Here is a 20448-nt window from a genome sequence, read left to right on the forward strand (position 1 = left end):
AAATCAAAACCACAATGAGATATCACTACACACCTATTAATATGGCTAAAAAAAAATCTGCCAAAACAAATGCTGTCAAGGACATAAAACAATCGAGTTCTTAAATATTCCTCATGGCAATGCAAAATGATACAACCACTTGGGAAAAAAGTCAGCAGTCCATTATAAAATTAAACACACACCTAACATACAACCCAGCAGCCCCTTCCCAGGTTATTTATCCAAGATGCATGAGTACACATGTTTGCACAAAAACCTGGATATGACTGTTTAAAGTGGCTTTATGTATAACTGCCAAAATCTGGAATTAGCTGAAATACCCTTCCACTGATGAACAGAAAAACACAGCACGGCATATACATGTGACGGACACTACTCGACAACAGAGGAGACTACAGGTAACACAGATGAATCTCAAAGGCACTATGCGGATTGAAGAGGCCACACCAGAGAGGTTGCACACTGGATGGTTCTATTCCCAAGACATCCTGGAAAAGACACGTGCTGGGGTAGGGGAAGGAGGTGACTACAAAGGAATTTTCTGGGGTGGTGAAAGTGATTGATACCTTGAATTGTGGCGTACATGTCTGCCAGGAGTGAATTTTACTATATATGAACTGGACTTCAATAAACCTGATATTAAAATAAAGAGATCAGCTGAGTAATTAAAAGACTATCCATTTGTCTGTTAAAAGATCAATGTAACCACAGTCCATGGGGGGAAATAACATTCAGTTTGGAAATCTCTTATACCCTATTTTTTAAAAAGAAAGCTCTACCTATAATGGAAAATGTATAACTAAATCACTTTGCTGTACACCCGAAGGTAACACAACACTGTAAATTAACTGTCCTCCGATTTTAAAAAAGCAAAAGCTCTACTGAGCACGACGTCTACCTCCGGAACATCGGAGTGCCTCCCGCCAGTCCTCCCTCCAGAAACAACCAGAAAACTACTCAGCAGCACAGAGGAGTGAGCCACTGACAGGTGGAACACGGACAGATCTCAAAACAACATACAGAGCGAAAGAGCCAGGCACCGAAAAGGACGTTCTATGTGATTCCACTTATGTGACATTCTAGAAAAAGTAATCAGATCAATGGTAGCCCAGAGTGAGGGGTGGAGGGGATTGGAGTGATGTTCTAGATCTTATTGGGGTGGTGATGCACAGATTTACACATTTGTCACAACTCATCAAACTCGAAATGGGTGCACTCATTTTACTATATATAAATTACACCCCAATAAAGTCAATTAAAAGAGTGGTAAAACTTACAAAGATACAAAATTACTATATTGAACACAACAGTTCTGCATTTAGAAGGCCCTTCGTTTAGGATACTTCAGTAGTTCACTATCACCACTATAAGCTGCAACTTCCAAGGAACTAAAAATAGAGATGCAGGGTTTGCAAAGTTTAAGATAAAGCAGCTCTTTTTCTATCAGTAAGCAGCTTACTTATAATTTCACTTGAAAAACGTAGCTTTAATAGCTAATCATTTCACAAATTAATGCAGATAACCAGGTGCAGCTGCGTGTTTTGCAATGGCTCACGTGGCAGGAGCACCATGGGAGGAAAGGAGAGGCCAAGCAGAAGCTCAGCTTGGTGTACAGTCCTCAGCGTTCCTCTCCCTGGTGTGGGTCTGACCATCTTCTGGTCCCTGGACTCAACCCTGGACAATTAGAGTAAAGAACCAAGTGGAGACTGAGAAAGGAAACCAAGTCACTCTTCAGGAAACACAGTCAGTTAGTTTTCGCTTTGACGGCTGCCACTAAGCACCACCAACCTACACGGAACATCCCAAGAACTTGGCATTAACTGAAGGAGACTGCTAGATGCAGCACCACCCGTCGGCCCTCTCCTTGCCTTGGATGCTATGACCTTCCTAAGTCTTCTAAATTCCCAGGCAGTTTAAAAATAGGAAGAATTTAAAACATGACAAGGATAGCAGCGGGTTTGGTCGGGAAGTGGGTTACAAAGCTCGGTGTGGCCACCTAGCGAGGATAGTTCAGACCACAGAGCACCTGAGGAGGTTACATCAGCTCTGCCATCACCGCTCAGAGTTCAGCAGGTCAAGTTATATTACAAGATATGCAGGGCCATCCGCTCACGCAAAAAGCTTCTCCTTACACCCGAGAACACAGAGTTTCTGAGTTATAACACATTATAGCTCTGACTTTAGGACAACACTGGCATTTATAATATTTTATTAAAAATCTGTGGCATGTTCAGCTCAGCATTAGAATGCTTACTATTTGGGGACTTCGCTGGTGGTCCAGTGGTTAAGACTCCACGCTCCCAGTGCAGGGGGCCTGGGTTCGATCCCAGGTTCAATCCCTGGAACTAAGATCCCACATACCTCAACTAAGCGCCACAACCAGAGGAGCCTGAGGGCCGCAACAAAGATTCAGCGCAGCCAAAAATAAATAAATAATTCTTTTAAAAAAAGGAATGCTTACTATTTAGAAAATTATTTTGAGTCTAGAATAAGTGAATGAGCAGGAAATGTTGAAAAGTACATATGATTCCCTCAGACTCTCAAAACACTTCTAGAAAAGTATCTTTTAAACAAAATTTCAAAATTTTAAGGACCCTTGACAGATTAGGTAAAAGCAAACAGCATTTTTTTTTTTTTTTTTTGCGGTACGCAGGCCTCTCACTGTTGTGGCCTCTCCCGCTGCAGAGCACAGGCTCCGGACACGCAGGCTCAGCAGCCATGGCTCACGGGCCCAGCCGCTCCGCAGCACGTGGGATCTTCCCAGACCGAGGCACGAACCCGTGTCCCCTGCATCGGCAGGCGGACTCTCAACCACTGCGCCACCAGGGAAGCCCAGAATACAGCATTTGACTGGGGAGAAAAAAAGGCTGATAGAGGCCTTCCCTGGTGGCGCAGTGGTTAAGAATCCACCTGCCAATGCAGGGGACACGGGTTCAACCCTGGTCCGGGAAGATCCCACGTATCGTGGAGCAACTAGCCCGTGAGCCACAACTACTGAGCCTGGGCTCTAGAGCCTGTGAGCCACAACTACCGAGCCCACGAGCCACAACTACTGAAGCCCGCACGCCTAGAGCCCATGCTCCGCAACGAGAAGCCACCACAATGAGAAGCCCGTGCACCGCAACGAAGAGTAGCCCCTGCTCACCACAACTAGAGAAAAGCCTGCGCGCAGCAACAAAGACCCAACGCAGCCAAAAAAAAAAAAAAAAAATTGATAGAAAATGTCCAATCACTAAAAAGAACCTATGTAGTAATGAGTTAAAGATTTGGTGACAAGTAGAATATGCCCTAAAATTCACTCAAATTTACACATCAGTAATGGAGCTTAAGAAGCTGGAGGAGGTCCCAGGGGAATGCAAGGAAGGGTCCTTCAGGCCTGTTCTGGGGGGACATGACCACTCTGAGGGGGTGGAGAGGAAGAGCCATTCTCTGAGGCTGTGGCGGTATGGGGGCTGCAGGGACAGAGGAACGGGAGAAGGCCTGGGGACAGTGTTGAGGAACCAGTGGATGGAGCCGCCCCCCGGGCAGTGGTGTGCCCTTAAATGTTTAATGGCTGGGGGACGCATGTGGTTATAACTTCACTGATATCAGGATGTGCAGCACACACTTTACAAATAATAATAAAACATACGATACCTTTCCTCATAAATTTTACATAGCCGATTGATTCTCACAAACCGCTTTCATTAATTTTTAACAACTTTAGTGATATATAATTCACATACTACAGGGACTTCCCTGGTGGCGCAGTAGCTAAGACTCCGCGCTCCCAATGCAGGGGTCTGGGTTTGACCCCTGGTCAGGGAACTAGATCCCACATGCCGCAACTAAGACCCTACACAGCCAAATAAATAAATATTTTTTTAAAAAACAGTATTACTATAAAATTAACCCTTTTAATGTATACAATTCAGTGTTTTTAGCATGTTCACAGAGCTGGGCAACTATTATTACTAATTCCGGAACATTTTCATCACCCCCGAAAGAAACCCCGTACCCAAGAGCAGTCACTCCCCGTTCTTCCCCTCCCCCAGTCCCTGGCAACCACGACTCCATGGATTTGCCTGTTCTATATATTTCATGTAAATGAAATCATACAACGTGTTCTTTTGTGACTGGCTTCTTTCACCGAACATGTTTTCCAGGTTCATCCAAGCTGTAGTATGTGTTGCCAATACTTCACTTCTTTTTATGGCTGAGTGACAGTCCATAGTGTGGATATAAACACATTTTGTTTATCCATTTATCAGCTGAGAACATTCGGGTTGTTTCCACTTTTTGGCTATCATAAATAATGTTGCTATGAACGTTTGTGTACAGATTTTTGTGTGGACATATGTTTTCAATTCTCTTGGGTGTATATATAGGAGTAGCATTGCTGGGTCATATGGTGACTCTGTTTAACACTTTGAGGAACTGCCGAACTGTTTTCCGAAGTGGCTGCATCATTTTACATTCCCACCAACACCTGCTATTGTCCATGTTTTAAAATGACAGCCATCCTAGCGGGTACGAAGTGGTATCTCATTGCAGTTCCTTCACTGATTTTTGCTAAATTTGGTATTAATAGCCAAACCCTGGTTGCAGGTGACTAATTAGTAAGCGTATAATACTTAGGACACAAAGGTGATTTGATATTAAGAAGTAGGGTGGGGGCTTCCCTGGTGGCACAGGGGTTGAGAATCCGCCTGCCAATGCAGGGGACACGGGTTCGAGCCCTGGTCAGGGAAGATCCCACATGCCACGGAACAACTAAGCCTGCCTGCCACAACTACTGAGCCTGTGCTCTAGAGTCCGTGAGCCACAACTACTGAGCCGGCGTGCCACAACTACTGAAGCCCGCGCGCCTAGAGCCCGTACTCCTCGACAAGAGAAGCCACCGCAATGAGAAGCCCGCACACTGCAACAAAGAGTAGCCCCCGCTCGCTGCAACTAGAGAAAGCCCGCGTGCAGCAATGAAGACCCAACGCAGCCAAAAATAAATTAATTAATTAAAAAAAAAAAAGTAGGGTGAACAAGACCTACTGACCTCATCTATTTGTCAAGGACACAAATGATTTTTTTTTGTAATTAATTAATTAAGGGTGAACAAGACCTACTGACCTCACCTCTTTGTCAAGGACACAAATGACTTTCTTTTGTTATTTATTTATTTTTGGCTGCGTTGGGTCTCCATTGCTGCACGCTGGCTTTCTCTAGTTGTGGCAAGCGGGGGCTACTCTTTGTTGCGGTGCGTGGGCTTCTCATTGCGGTGGCTTCTCTTGTTGAGGAGCACGGGCTCTAGGCATATGGGCTCTAGAGTGCACGCTCACTAGCTGTGGTACACAGGCTTAGTTGCTCCGCAGCATGTGGGATCTTCCCAGACCAGGGCTTGAATCCGTGTCCCCTGTACTGGCAGGCGGACTCTTAACCATTGCGCCACCAGGGAAGTCCACAAATGATTTCTTTGATGAAATGGATAACAGCTTTCAAATACTGGAAGAATATTTTCTCAATTTGGTTTATTCACAATATGATGTCAACCGACAAGATACACTACTTTTTTTTTTTTTTTTTTTTAGTATTTATTTATTTATTTGGCTGTGCCGGGTCTTAGTTGTGGCACACGGGATCTAGTTCCCTGACCAGGGAGCGAACCCGGGCCCCTGCATTGTGAGCATGGAGTCTTAACCACTTGACCACCAGGAAGTCCCAAGATATACTTCTTAATTTAATCCACATTACAGTTGACCCTCAGACAACTTAGGGGTCGGGGTGCCGACCCTCCATACAGTCAAAAATCTGCATACAACTTTACAGTCGGCCCTCCATATCAGAGGTGCCACATCTGCAGACTGAACCAACCTGAGAGTATATAGTACTACAGAAAAAAATCTGAGCGTAAGTGGATCTGCGAAGTTCAAACACGCATTGTTCAAGGGTCAAGTGTACTAACATTTCATCCTTCACTTTCCTAAGTCTGGACCATCAACAAAACAGTAAGTCAAGCCCTGATTTGGAAAATTTGCCAATTTCCATAGTGCAATGACTTCCACCATGGACAACTTCAAGCTAGCAACGTGATGTTACTGAACAAGGAGTTGGGAAAAGATGTGCAGAAATACCATTATATGTTATTTCTGCCATATAGGTATGGTAGAAATAGATGCAAATAACCTCAGAAGCAGAGATAGTTATAATCCAACCTTTAGTAAAGGAGGCAAACTCTTCCTCTCCTCTCTGAGAGTCTCTAAACGGGCCTGAGAGTCAAACTAACATAAAACAGATTAACAAAAGAAAACAATATAGATTTTTTAATGTACACATGGGAGCACCCATAGGAAAATGAAGACCCCAAAAAGCAGATAGGCCCAACTGCCTATATACCAGGCTGAACAAAAAGTTCCCACTGTGGAAGAGAGACTAAAATCTATGGGGAGACTAAAGGAAGGTAAGAGTTATTTTACCAAGACCCGTTTGCACAGACCTTTTTCGCTCTCTGGTGATAAGAACACATTTTGTTCCTGATTTACGAAAGGCAGCTTTCACGCGGGAGGTTTATCTCCTGCCTAAAGGAAGAAAAGGGGGCGGTCACAGTGCCCTTCTTGCACCTGCTGTCTTTCAAGTGCTTTTAGCTCAAAATAATCTTTATGCCAAAGTGGCCTATTTCGGGGTGGCTTATTTTGTTACCGTTTAGTACTATTTATTTATTTTTATTTTAAAAAAGATTTATTTGGCTGTGCTGGCTCTTAGTTGCACTGTGAGAGATCTAGTTAGCTGACCAGGGATCGAACCTGGGCTCCCTGCATTGGGAGCGCGTTGCCTTAGCCACTGGACCACCAGGGAAGTCCCTTCAGTACTCTTTAGAGAGCTAAAATTTACACCATTAGTTTAAATGCCTAAAAATGTTTTTAATTTTCCTAAAGATATTTATGAGGATATAGAAGAAACTTAATAGAACGTCCAAAATTATCAACATAATAAAGTTTGTTTCCTGTAGTTATTGTCGTCTAGAACAAGCAAATATAAGTGTGTGTGTATTAGAAAACTAGTGAGGAAAAGAAATTTTTTAAAATATTTTCTAAAATACTCTGTGTGCAGTTTTTGCCATAAGAATTCTAATTAGCCTCATTTCTGAACAATGAATATTAGCAGGCTCTGCTGCTTCCAATACTTTATTTTACTTTTTCTTTTATTACCTTCAGACTTCTGGAGAAGAAGCTGCTAGAACTAAAACCTTCTCCGTGCTTCATGCTAGCTTATTTCATGATTGATGCAAACATTTTTATTAAGATGAATTTTTCTCACAGCTGCAGAAGATGCAAGAGCCTACAGCTGATGAAAGTTAAAGGGAGTCAAGTACTATCTTTTGAGAAGCCTTCTTCCCTGTGGCCCAGGGAATAAGCTTACAGATTTCCAGGCCCAAGCAGCACTTAACTCTGGCACCCTCCCACCAGGCCCTTGAAGGGTTCAAACAGCTGCACCTGCAGCGGCTCCGACTACCTCCTGTGCCAGCTGCCCCGGGCCTCGGGCTTCCGCGGCAGGCTGAAGGCTCCACTTCAATTCTGCAGTCAGCTAGTGTGTGCAGCTCCAAGTGCCTCCAGAGGCCTGCCCTACACCCACCGATTCTCCAGACTGCAGCCAGAGCAATTGCTCCAAATCATTCAACCTAACCGTGCTACTTCTTTCCTTAAAAACCGTCAGTGACTACTCATTACCCTCAGGATAAAGTCTAAAATCCTCACTGTGGTCTAGCAGGCCAGGCCTGCCCCATCTCTGCTTCCCCGTCCACCCACCGGAACTTCCTTTAATAACAGGACAGCTGATTTCTGACCGTCCTCGGGAACTCTACTTATGTCCTCCCTGAATCCCTCTCATCTCGTCCCCTTCACTGGCTTCAGGCTCCATGGCGCATCTCCAGGGCATCCTGAGCCCCCTGGTGACGTGAGGAAACACATGTTTCCCCCACTAGACTGCAAGCCCATGGGGGCAGAAACTGCATCTCTCTGGTTGTAACAAGCACTTGTTGGAGGAATGTTCTTCCCAGTTGTTAAAAATCTTTCCTGTTCACTTTCTCTACGCTTATGCAGAGAAATCCCTTCATCTTCAAAAAGCTTGATTTACGTGAACGATTTGGTGGAGAAACATCTAGCAAAGATTTTTTTAAATATTTATTTATTTAATTTATTTATTTTGGGCTGTGTCGGGTCTTAGCTGCAGCATGTGGTATCTTTCGTTGTGGCGCACGGGTTCCAGAGCGCGTGGGCTCAGTAACTGTGGCAGGAGGGCTTAGTTGCCCGGTGGCATGCGGGATCTTAGTTCCCCAACCACAGATCGAACACGTGCCCCCTGAATTGGCAGGTGGATTCTCAACCACTGGACCACCAGGGAAGTCCCTAGCAAAGTTTAACTCGATATGGCAATCACTGATAACTAGCACCAGAATGTTGAGAAGTTCTGAGGGAGCCAGAAGCCATCACCGCCAAGAGTGTTCCTTATGTAACTGCTAGTTCTTGACGAGTTTCTAGGTCTTCCAGTAAACTCTCAAAGGCTGTATAATCAGAGAAGCAGAAGCACATTGAGTGGCTGAGTGTTCTGGAGTACGACTTACACGTGGTGGAAGAACAGGGAGGCACTGTTGCAGATGGACACGTCAGAGCTGCAGGGAAAGTGGAAAGCCAGGCTGACCGGCTGCTGGAGAGGGACAGAGGGAGACGGGGAGAAGCCTAGGCGTAGCTGTCACCTCTGCGTGGCCAGTTCACACTCCACACCGGTCTACTACACCCTACTGACCAGTTCAGCATGGCTATTTCATTTCTTCTTGCAGACTCAAACATCTTTATCTTTGACCATTTTTACTTTTGTCTAGTTCTTCTAAAGAGTGTCTCTCTTGTTGTCACTGGGAAGCAAAGCTGAGCCGTAAGAGGCACAGCCAGAGTGGAAAGTTCTAAATGAAGGGCCAGCAAGTCCCCAAGAAGGGACTGAACTCATCCTTCGTGTGTGAAAGTGATAGGGCCCCACTAGCAGAAAGGCATCCTGATCTGCTACCTAAGACCTGAAACTATGCTCCTCGCCAGCAGAGTTGAAATATACTGACTTGATACTAGACTGACTTAAAAATCCTTTTTAGAAAGTAAAGGCAGGGGCTTCCCTGGTGGCGCAGTGGTTGAGAGTCCGCCTGCAGATGCAGGGGCCCCGGGCTCGTGCCCCGGTCCGGGAAGATCCCACATGCCGCGGAGCGGCTGGGCCCGTGAGCCATGGCCGCTGAGCCTGCGCGTCCGGAGCCTGTGCTCCGCAACGGGAGAGGCCACAACAGTGAGAGGCCCGCGTACCGCAAAAAAAAAAAAAAAAATGGCAGGACCGTAACACATAGATCTTTAATGTTTTATCCATCATTCTAAGAATAATATATGGTTACCACATTTTCCTTTTCTTTTAAAAAAGCTTTTAAGAAAAAAAAAAAGAAGAAGAAAAAAAAGCTTTTAAGAAAAAAACCCTACTTTTCTGCAAGTATTTCTGGACTTTTCCCACACAGCCTTTGCATCTGTTGTATTCAGATATTCTTAGAAACTGAAGGTGATTCACACAAAGGGATCCAGTGAGTTGAGACAGAAACGGAGCCAGCCTGGGTCCCCTGCTGTGAACTTCTGTTGCAAGATGGGGTTCCTTCCCCTCCTCCAAGCTGGGGAGGCTGCACAACACCCCTTGGAGACGTCAGCTCTGCCAGCAGCAAGGAGACAAAGGGGCAGGTTCCACCCTAACTGCACCTGTTTACCTGCCTTACTATCTCCCAGAACTGTACCCCATCTATTCTTACAGGTTCCCTATCAAGAAATGCTAAAGAAGCCACCCCAGCTGCCCATGCGTACCAAGGCAAGCTCAGAGGAGCCGGGGTATTCAGTTACCTTCCCACACGCATCTTTTAGTTATTGCTTACAAACTACTTTACAGTTCATATGTGAACTCTGTGAACCAACTCCTTCAATCATCCTCAGTTTTCCACTATAATTTGAGAGACTGCATCTTCAATTATGGCAGAAGTAGTCCTTCTACTCTCCCCTATAAACATACATTCTGTCTTTGTTCACCCAAGAACTGCTATTTAAAAGGGAGAAGAAGGGGCTTGGGGGAGGAAAAGAAAGAATCCCTTTGAGGTTTGAATAATTACCATAATTTATGGTTCTTCCAGCAAAAGCATACAGTGCACAGCTTCCTGAGGCCTGGAGGGGCAGGGATGTGCGTGGGAAGGCGTGCCAGACCTGACAGCTCCGCGGAGGGCCACACATGTTCTTACTGGTCACACTGAGTTTTCATTACTGGGGGGTGGGGTGGTGATGAACCTTCCAGTTTTTTCTCTGTAACTGTAAACTGCCAGGCTGGGCAGCCCCACCCCAGGCCTCTCCTCGTTCAGCTCTGCAGGCCCAGCCTGGCTCTCCACCCCTTCTGCCTTGCAGCAGGCTCCAGAGCTCTGCCAGCACACTCCCACCCTGGGGCCTGTCCTTCTAGAAGCCGGGATTTGGAGTGGGAGACCTTTTTACCCAGCGCCTTCCTTCCCAGAAGTGCCTGTGCACAACACAGAGCTCCTCTCTGAGCTGAAGTCTCACTGCCAGACACTGGGGAAGCCAACGGGCAACAGCGAACGGAACAAATGTGGGCCAGATTCAGCGTTCTCGGCGTGTTTCCTGGTCTAGAGTCCTAACCCTCCTGGGATGGGAACTGAAAGCCTTTCCCTTCTGGAGGGTTGGCGCCCCCAGCCTGTCATTCTAGACGGATGCTAGACAAAGCAGCACACTGAATTCAGCAGTACACAAAAGGGCCATCGCATCAGGACCAAGCTGGGTTTATACTGGAGTGCAAGGCTGGTTTAACATCAGAAAATCAATAACCAATGAAGCAGTCTTCTCAGAAATAAAAAAGTGAAATCCACATGAGGTCAAGGCTGTAGAGTGCAGCTGTCTGTTTACAGGAAACACACAGGTCAGAGGACCACATTAAATTACACCACAGGAACGCAATCAGCAAAATCCAGACTCTGAGAAACTCCAAAGGACAGACTCCCCTCAGCAGCCCCAGATAAACTGCTTTAAAAAAAGGAAGGGGACCAGAATCACAACTAACTGCTGAACAATCATCGACAGGAAGACACTGGAACTCACCAAAAAAGATACCCCACATCCAAAGACAAAGGAGAAGCTGCAATGAGACGGTAGGAGGGGCACAATCACAACAGAATTAAATCCCATAACCGCTGGGTGGGCGGCTCACAAACTGGAGAACACTTATACCACAGGAGTCCACCCACTGGAGTGAAGGTTCTGAGCCCCACGGCAGGCTTCCCAACCTGGGGGTCCAGCAATGGGAGGAGGAATTCCTAGAGAATCAGACTTTGAAGGCTAGTGGGATTTGATTGCAGGACTTCAACAGGACAGGGGGAAACAGAGATTCCACTCCTGGAGGGCACACACAAAGTAGTGCGCGCGACGGGACCCAGGGGAAGGAGCAGCGACCCCACAGGAGACTGAACCAGACCTACCTGCTAGTGTTGGAGGGTCTCCTGCAGAGGCAGGGGGTGGCTGTGGCTCACCGTGGGGACAAGGACACTGGCAGCAGCAGTTCTGGGAAGTACTCATTGGCATGAGCCCTCCTGGAGTCCACCATTAGCCCCACCAAAGAGCCCAGGTAGGCTCCAGTGCTGGGTCGCCTCAGGCCAAACAACCAACAGGGAGGGAACCCAGCCCTATCAGCAGACAAGCGGTTTAAAGTGTTCCTGAGCTCCGCCCACCAGAGCAACAGCCAGCTCTACCCACCACCAGTCCCTCCCATCAGGAAGCTTGCACAAGCCTCTTAGATAGCCTCATCCACCAGAGGGCAGACAGCAGAAGCAAGAAGAACTACAATCCTGCAGCCTGTGGAAGGAAAACCACATCACAGAAAGATAGACAAAATGAAAAGGCAGAGGACTTTGTACCAGATGAGAGAACAAGATAAAACCCCAGAAAAAACAACTAAATGAAGTGGAGATAGGCAACCTTCCAAAAAGAATTCAGAATAATGATAGTGAAGATGATCCAGGACCTCGGAAAACGAATAGAGGCAAAGACCGAAAAGATGCAAGAAATGTTTAACAAAGACCTAGAAGAATTAAAGAACAAACACCTAGAAGAAGTAACAAACGAACAGAGATAAACAATACAATAACTGAAATGAAAAATACACCAGAAGGAATCAATAGCAGAATAACTGAGGCAGAAGAACGGATAAGTGACCTGGAAGACAGAATGGTGGAATTCACTGCTGCGGAACAGAATAAAGAAAAAAGAACGAAAAGACATGAAGACAGCCTAAGAGACCTCTGGGACAACATTAAACACAACAATATTCGGATTATAGGGGTCCCAGAAGGAGAAGAGAGAGAGAAAGGACCCGAGAAAATATTTGAAGAGATTATAGTCGAAAACTTCCCTAACATGGGAAAGGAAATAGCCAGCCAAGTCCAGGAAGCGCAGAGAGTCCCAGGCAGAATAAACCCAAGGAGAAACATGCTGACACACATAGTAATCAAGCTGACAAAAATTAAAGACAAAGAAAAATTATTGAAAGCAACAAGGGAAAAACGACAAATAACATACAAGGGAACTCCCATAAGGTTAACAGCTGATTTCTCAGCAGAAACTCTACAAGCCAGAAGGGAGTGGCATGATATATTTAAAGTGATGAAAGGGAAGAACCTACAACCACGATTACTCTACCTGGCAAGGATCTCATTCAGATTTGATGGAGAAATCAAAAGCTTTACAGACAAGCAAAAGCTAAGAGAATTCAGCACCACCAAACCAGCTATACAACAAATGCTAAAGGAACTTCTCTAAGTGGGAAACACAAGAGAAGAAAAGGACCTACAAAAACAAACCCATAACAATTAAGAAAATGATAATAGGAATATACATATCGATAATTACCTTAAACGTGAATGGATTAAATGCTCCAACCAAAAGACACAGGCTCACTGAATGGATACAAAAACAAGACCCATATATATGCTGTCTACAAGACACCCACTTCAGACCTACAGACACATACAGACTGAAAGTGAGGGGATGGAAAAAGATATTCCATGCCAACGGAAATCAAAAGAAAGCTGGAGTAGCTATACTCATATCAGATAAAATAGACTTTAAACTAAAGAATGTTACAAGAGACAAGGAAGGACACTACATAATGATCAAGGGATCAATCCAAGAAGAAGATATAACAATTATAAATATATATGCACCCAACATAGGAGCACCTCAATACATAAGGCAACTGCTAACAGCTACAAAAGAGGAAATCAACAGTAACACAATCATAGTGGGGAACTTTAACACCTCACTTACACCAATGGACAGATCATCCAAACGGAAAATTAATAAGGACACACAAGCTTTAAATGACACAATAGACCAGAGAGATTTAATTGATATTTATAGGACATTCCATCCAAAAACAGCAGATTACACTTTCTTCTCAAGTGCACACAGAACATTCTCCAGGATAGATCACATCTTGGGTCACAAATCAAGCCTCAGTAACTTTAAGAACATTGAAATCATATCAAGCACCTTTTCCGACCACAATGCTATGAGATTAGAAATCAATTACAGGGAAAAAAAGGTAAAAAACACAAACACATGGAGGCTAGACAATACGTTACTAAATAACCAACAGATCACTGAAGAAATCAAAGAGAAAATTAAAAAATACCTACAAATTACAACAAAAACACGATGATCTAAAACCTATGGGATGCAGCAAAAGCAGTTTTAACAGGGAAGTTTATAGCAATACAAGCCTACCTCCAAAAAAAAGAAAAATCTCAAATAAACAATCTAATCTTACACCTAAAGGAACTAGAGAAAGAAGAACAAACAAAACCCAAAGTTAGTAGAAGGAAAGAAATCATAAAGATCAGAGCAGAAATAAATGAGATAGAAACAAAGAAAACAATAGCAAAGTTCAATAAAACTAAAAGCTGGTTCTTTGAGAAGATAAACAAAATTGATAAATCTTTAGCCAGACTCATCAAGAAAAAGAGGGAGAGGACTCAAATCAATAAAATTAGAAATGAAAAAGGAGAAGTTAGGGTTTCCCTGGTGGCACAGTGGTTAAGAATCTGCCTGCCAATGCAGGGGACACGGGTTCGAGCCCCGGTCTCGGAGGATCCCACGTGCCGCAGAGCGGCTGGGCCTGTGAGCCATGGCCACTGAGCCTGCATGTCCGGAGCCTGTGCTCTGCAACGGGAGAGGCCACAGCAGTGAGAGGCACACGTACCGCAAAAAAAAAAAAAAAAAAAAAAAAAAACTTCCAACAAACAAAAATCCAGGACCAGATGGCTTCACAGGTGAATTCTATCAAACATTTAGAGAAGAGCTAACACCCATCCTTCTCAAACTCTTCCAAAAAATTGCAGAGGAAGGAACACTCCCAAACTCATTTTGTGAGGCCACCATCACCCTGATACCAAAACCAGACAAAGATACTACAAAAAAAAGAAAATTACAGACCAATATCACTGATGAATATAGATGCAAAAATCCTCAACAAAATACTAGCAAACAGAATTCAACAACACATTAAAAGGATCATACACCATGATCAAGTAGGATTTATCCCAGGGATGCAAGGATTCTTCAATATACGCAAATCAATCAATGTGATACACCATATTAACAAATTGAAGAATAAAAACCATATGATCATCTCAATAGATGCGGAAAAAGCTTTTGACACAATTCAACACCTATTTATGATAAAAACTCCCCAGAAACTGGGCATAGAGGGAACCTATCTCAACATAATAAAGGCCATATATGACAAACCCACAGCAAACATCACTCTCAATGGTGAAAAACTGAAAGCATTTCCTCTAAGATCAGGAACAATACAAGGATGTTCACTCTCGCCACTCTTATTCAACATAGTTTTGGAAGGCCTAGCCACGGCAATCAGAGAAGAAAAAGAAATAAAAGGAATACAAATTGGAAAAGAAGAAGTAAAACTGTCACTGTTTGCAGATGACACGACACTATACATAGAGAATCCTAAAGATGCCACCAGAAAACTACTAGAGCTCATCAATGAATTTGGTAAAGTTGCAGGATACAAAATTAATGCACAGAAATCTCTTGCATTCCTGTACACTAACAATGAAAGATCAGAAAGAGAAATTAAAGAAATAATCCCATTCACCATTGCAACAAAAAGAATAAAATACCTAGGAATAAACCTACCTAAGGAGGTAAAAGACCTGTACTCAGAAAACTATAAGACACTGATGAAAGAAATCAAAGATGACACAAAGAGATGGAGAGATATACGATGTTCTTGGATTGGAAGAATCAATATTGTGAAAATGACTATACTACCCAAAGCAATCTACAGATTCAATGCAATCCCTATCAAATTACCAGTGGCATTTTTTACAGAACTAGAACAAAAAAATCTTAAAATTTGTAGAGAGACACAAAAGACCCCGAATAGCCAATGCAGTCTTGAGGGAAAAAAACGGAGCTGGAGGAATCAGACTCCCTGACTTCAGACTACACTACAAAGCTACAGTAATCAAGACAATACGGTACTGGCACAAAAACAGAAACATAGATCAATGGAATAAGATAGAAAGCCCAGAGATAAACCCACGCACCTATGGTCAACTAATCTATGACAAAGGAGGCAAGTATATACAGTGGGGAAAAGATAGTCTCTTCAATAAGTGGTGCTGGGAAAACTGGACAGCTACATGTAGAAGAATGAAATTAGAACACTCCCTAACACCATACACAAAAATAAAGTTAAAATGGATTAGAGACCTAAATGTAAGACCAGACACTATAAAACTCTTAGAGGAAAACATAGGAAGGACACTCTTTGACACAAATCACAGCAAGATCTTTTTTTTTTTTTTTTTTTTGCAGTTCGTGGGCCTCTCACTGTTGTGGCCTCTCCCGTTGCGGAGCACAGGCTCCGGACGCGCAGGCTCAGCGGCCATGGCTCACGGGCCCAGCCGCTCCGCGGCATGTGGGGTCTTCCCAGACCGGGGCACAAACCCGTGTCCCCTGCATCGGCAGGCGGACTCTCAACCACTGCGCCACCAGGGAAGCCCCAGCAAGATCTTTTTTGATCCACCTCCTAGAGTAACAGAAATAAAAACAAAAATAAACAAATGGGACTTAATGAAACTTAAAACCTTTTGCAAAGCAAAGGAAACTACAAACAAGTCAAAAAGACAACCCTCAGAATGGGAGAAAATATTCGCAAACGAATCAATGGACAAAGGATTAATGTCCAAAATATATAAACAGCTCATGCAGCTCAATTTTTTTTGCGGTATGCGGGCCTCTCAGTGTTGTGGCCTCTCCCGTTGCGGAGCACAGGCTCTGGACGCGCAGGCTCAGCAGCCATGGCTCACGGGCCCAGCCACTCCACGGCATGTGGGATCTTCCCGGACCAGGGCACGAACCCGTGTCCCCTGCATCGGCAGGTGGACTCTCAACCACTGCGCCACCAGGGAAGCCCCGCAGCTCAATATTAAAGAAACAAACAACCCAATCCAAAAATGGGTAGAAGACCTAAACAGACATTTCTCCAAAGAAGACATACAGGTGGCCAAGAAGCACATGAAAATCTGCTCAACGTCACTAATTATTAGAGAAGTGCAAATCAAAACTACAATGAGGTATCACCTCACACCAGTTAGAATGAGCATCATCAGAAAATCTACAAACAACAAATGCTGGAGAGGGTGTGGAGAAAAGGGAACCCTCTTGCCCTGTTGGTAGGAATGTAAATTGATACAGCCACTATGGAGAACAGTATGGAGGTTCCTTAAAAAACTAAAAATAGAATTACCATATGACCCAGCAATCCCACTACTGGGCATATACCCAGAGAAAACCATAATTCAAAAAGAGTCATGTACCAAAATGTTCATTGCAGCTCTATTTACAATAGCCTGGAGATGGAAACAACCTAACTGCCCATGAATGGATAAAGAAGATGTGGCACATATATACAATGGAATATTACTCAGCCATAAAAAGAAACGAAATTGAGCTATTTGTAATGAGGTGGATAGACCTAGAGTCTGTCATACAGAGTGAAGTAAGTCAGAAAGAGAAAAACAAATACCGTATGCTAACACATATGTATGGAATTTAAGGAAAAAAATGTCATGAAGAACCTAGGGGTAAGACAGGAATAAAGACACAGACCTACTGGAGAATGGACTTGAGGATATGGGGAGGGGGAAGGGGCAGCTGTGACAGGGCGAGAGAGAGGCATGGACATATATACACTAACAAACGTAAGGTAGATAGCTAGTAGGAAGCAGCCTCATGGCACAGGGATACGGGCTCGGTGCTTTGTGACCGCCTGGAGGGGTGGGATAGGGAGGGTGGGAGGGAGGGAGACGCAAGAGGGAAGAGATATGGGAACATATGTATATGTATAACTGATTCACTTTGTTATAAAGCAGAAACTAACACACCATTGTAAAGCAATTATACCCCAGTAAAGATGTTAAAAAAAAAAAAAGACACATGCACCCCAATGTTCACTGCAGCACTATTTACAACAACCAGGACATGGAAGCAACCTAAATGCCCATCGACAGATGAATGGATAAAGAAGATGTGGTATATATATTCAATGGAGTATTACTCAGCCATGAAAAGGAACAAAACTGGGTCATTTGTAGAGATGTGGATGGATCTAGAGACTGTCATACAGAGTGAAGTAATTCAGAAAGAGAAAAACAAATACCGTATATTAACACTTATATGTGGAACCTAGAAAAATGGTATAGAATAACCAGTCTGCAGGGCAGAAATAGACACAGATGTAGAGAACAAACGTATGGACACCAAGGGGGGAAGTGGAGGGGTGGTGGTGGTGGTGGTGGTGGTGATGGGATGAATTGGGAGATTGGGATTGACATATATACACTAATATGTATAAAATAGATACCTAATAAGAACCTGCTGTATAAAAAAATAAATAAAATTCAAAAATTCAAAAAAAAGGAAGGGGATAGAGTCAAACCCTATAGATTGAAAGAAAACTAAAAGAATATGAATCGATCCCAATGTGTAGGCCTTATCTGGATGCTGACACAAGCAAACTGTGAAAGAACACGTTCATGACATTTCTAAGACAACTGAAGGAATTTGAACGTTGGAAATTTGCTGGGATTAAGCAATTATAATATTTTTAGGTGTGACAATGGTATTATGTTTTATATATATATATATATATATACACACACACACACACATATGTATATATATTTAAGTCTGTATCTTTTTAAGATACATACTGAAATACTTACAAACGAAATATGTCTGCTATTTGGCACAAAATTATCTGGGAAGGGGGACTGGAGGGGGCTAAGGATGAAATAAACAGCCATGAGTGGATAACTGCAGAAGCAGGGTACTGGATACACAACAATTCTTTATGTTCTTCTCTCTTTGTACATGTTTTAAATTTCCCATAAGTAACAAAAAAAGAAAATCAATAAATCAAAGTAATTCTCCACATTAACAGAACAAGGGGAAATTATGTAATTGTTTCAATAGGTGAAGGAAAAGCATTTGGTAGCGTTAGAACACTGGACTGAGTGGGAAAACATTGATTTCAATCCTGACTCTGCTCTGTGATTAGCAGGCAAGTCACTTTACATCTCTGGGTCCCAATTTCCTCACCTTTATGATAAAAGAGTTAAATTGCATGGTTTTTAAGTCCTCCCACCGCAGCTTTGTTTTCCAACTATTTATTGAAAGCCTTTTAAATACTAGAAATAGCCATGTTAACCTTAAAATTCAGTGACTGGCTCTCTCACCAGTTTCTCATCTATCCTGAGTTTCAACTTCTTCCTATGAGGTTTATTCCAAATCTAAACTTGGGGATTTTGGAGCTCATTCTCCTTAATGAAAATGTAAGCAAAACGTGACACCAGTGGTTCCATTATCTGTTGTTACTTGCAAATATTATCTCTCTATGCTGAGGGCCTGTTTCTCTGTTTTGTTCATCTAAAATTTACTAGAAGAAAAATTTTAATTCATTATCCTTTGGATAAAGGAACTATAACATGTATATTCCTATGTGCAAGCATTATGATCTTGAAATTGTTTAATCTTACTGTAAAAGTAAGTAATTATTGAAAAGTAATTATTCAATCTCATCTGTAAAATGGGGATGATAAAAGCACCTACTGGACAGAATTTGAGGCTTAAATAAGGTAAAATATGTAAAGTTTTCAGAACAGTGCATTCAAGTGCTTGATAAACGTTTACTATCAGTATAAACGTGAATGGAATTCAGGACTATAAGCAAATATTAATGCATATAATGTAACCATGGTTCCCGAACTTGTGAACTTATTGGACTTGCCCTTAAGAATCCTGATGTTTGGGGCTTCCCTGGTGGCACAGTGGTTAAGAACCTGCCTGCCAACGCAGGGGACACGGGTTGGAGCCCTGGTCCGGGAAGATCTCACATGCCGCGGAGCAACTAAGCCCGTGCGCCACAACTACTCAGCCTGCGCTCCAGAGCCCGCGAGCCCCAACTACTGAAGCCCACGCGCCTAGAGCCCGTGCTCCGCAACAAGAGAAGTCACCACAATGAGAAGCCCGCGCACTGCAACCAAGAGTAGCCCCCGCTCGCCGTAACTAGAGAAAGCCTGCGCACAGCAATGAAGACCCAATGTAGCCATAAATAAATAAATTAAAAAAAAAAAAAGAATCCTGATGTTTGGACTTCCCTGGTGGCACAGTGGTTAAGAATTTGCCTGCCAATGCAGGGGTTCGATCCCTGGTCCAGGAAGATCCCACATGCCGCGGAGAGGTGCGCCACAACTACTGAGCTTATGCTCTAGAGCCCTCGAGCCACAACTACTGAATCCCACACACCTAGAGCCCGTGCTCCACAAAAAGGGAAGCCACCGCAACAAGAAGCTCACACACCACAACAAAGAGTAGCCCCCACTCACCGCAACTAGAGGAAGCCCACGTGCAGCAATGAAGACCCAACACAACCAAAAATAAATAAATAAATAAATATTTTTTTTTTAAAAAAAGAGAGAGAATCCTTATGTTTTATCTCAACAGAGCTGGGGGGAAAACAACTAGACAAATCAAGAAAATAAGTAAATATCCTGATGCCCAGGCTGCATCCCAGACCAATCACATCAAAATCTCTGGGGGTGGGCCCCGGTATTTCCTAGTCTTCCAGATCATTCCAAATGTGCAGGCAAAGGTGTAAACCAATGACGTAAACAACAAAGGTAAGGAATAAGCAGGTACGAAGCAGCTAGAGAACTCCTGATTTGACAGCTCAGTTTAAGCTGGGTTTGGAAGGAAAAGTGGTGCTTAACTCTAAGTTCTATAATGTTTTTCTATTAAAAACCGGTAGCCAGGGACTTCCCTGGTGGCA

The 20448-nt window shown here is 43.6% G+C and overlaps 1 protein-coding gene across 2 annotated transcripts in view; it reads right to left on the minus strand.

The window, feature by feature from the left end:
* The window catches only part of COA8 (cytochrome c oxidase assembly factor 8), a 36308-nt gene that overhangs the window by 13076 nt on the left and 2784 nt on the right, over nt 1–20448 (minus strand). The gene's annotated exons all lie outside the window — the stretch shown is intronic.

Source organism: Stenella coeruleoalba (genome assembly GCF_951394435.1).
Source record: "Stenella coeruleoalba genome assembly, chromosome: 2".
In the NCBI taxonomy this organism is placed as follows: domain Eukaryota; kingdom Metazoa; phylum Chordata; class Mammalia; order Artiodactyla; family Delphinidae; genus Stenella; species Stenella coeruleoalba.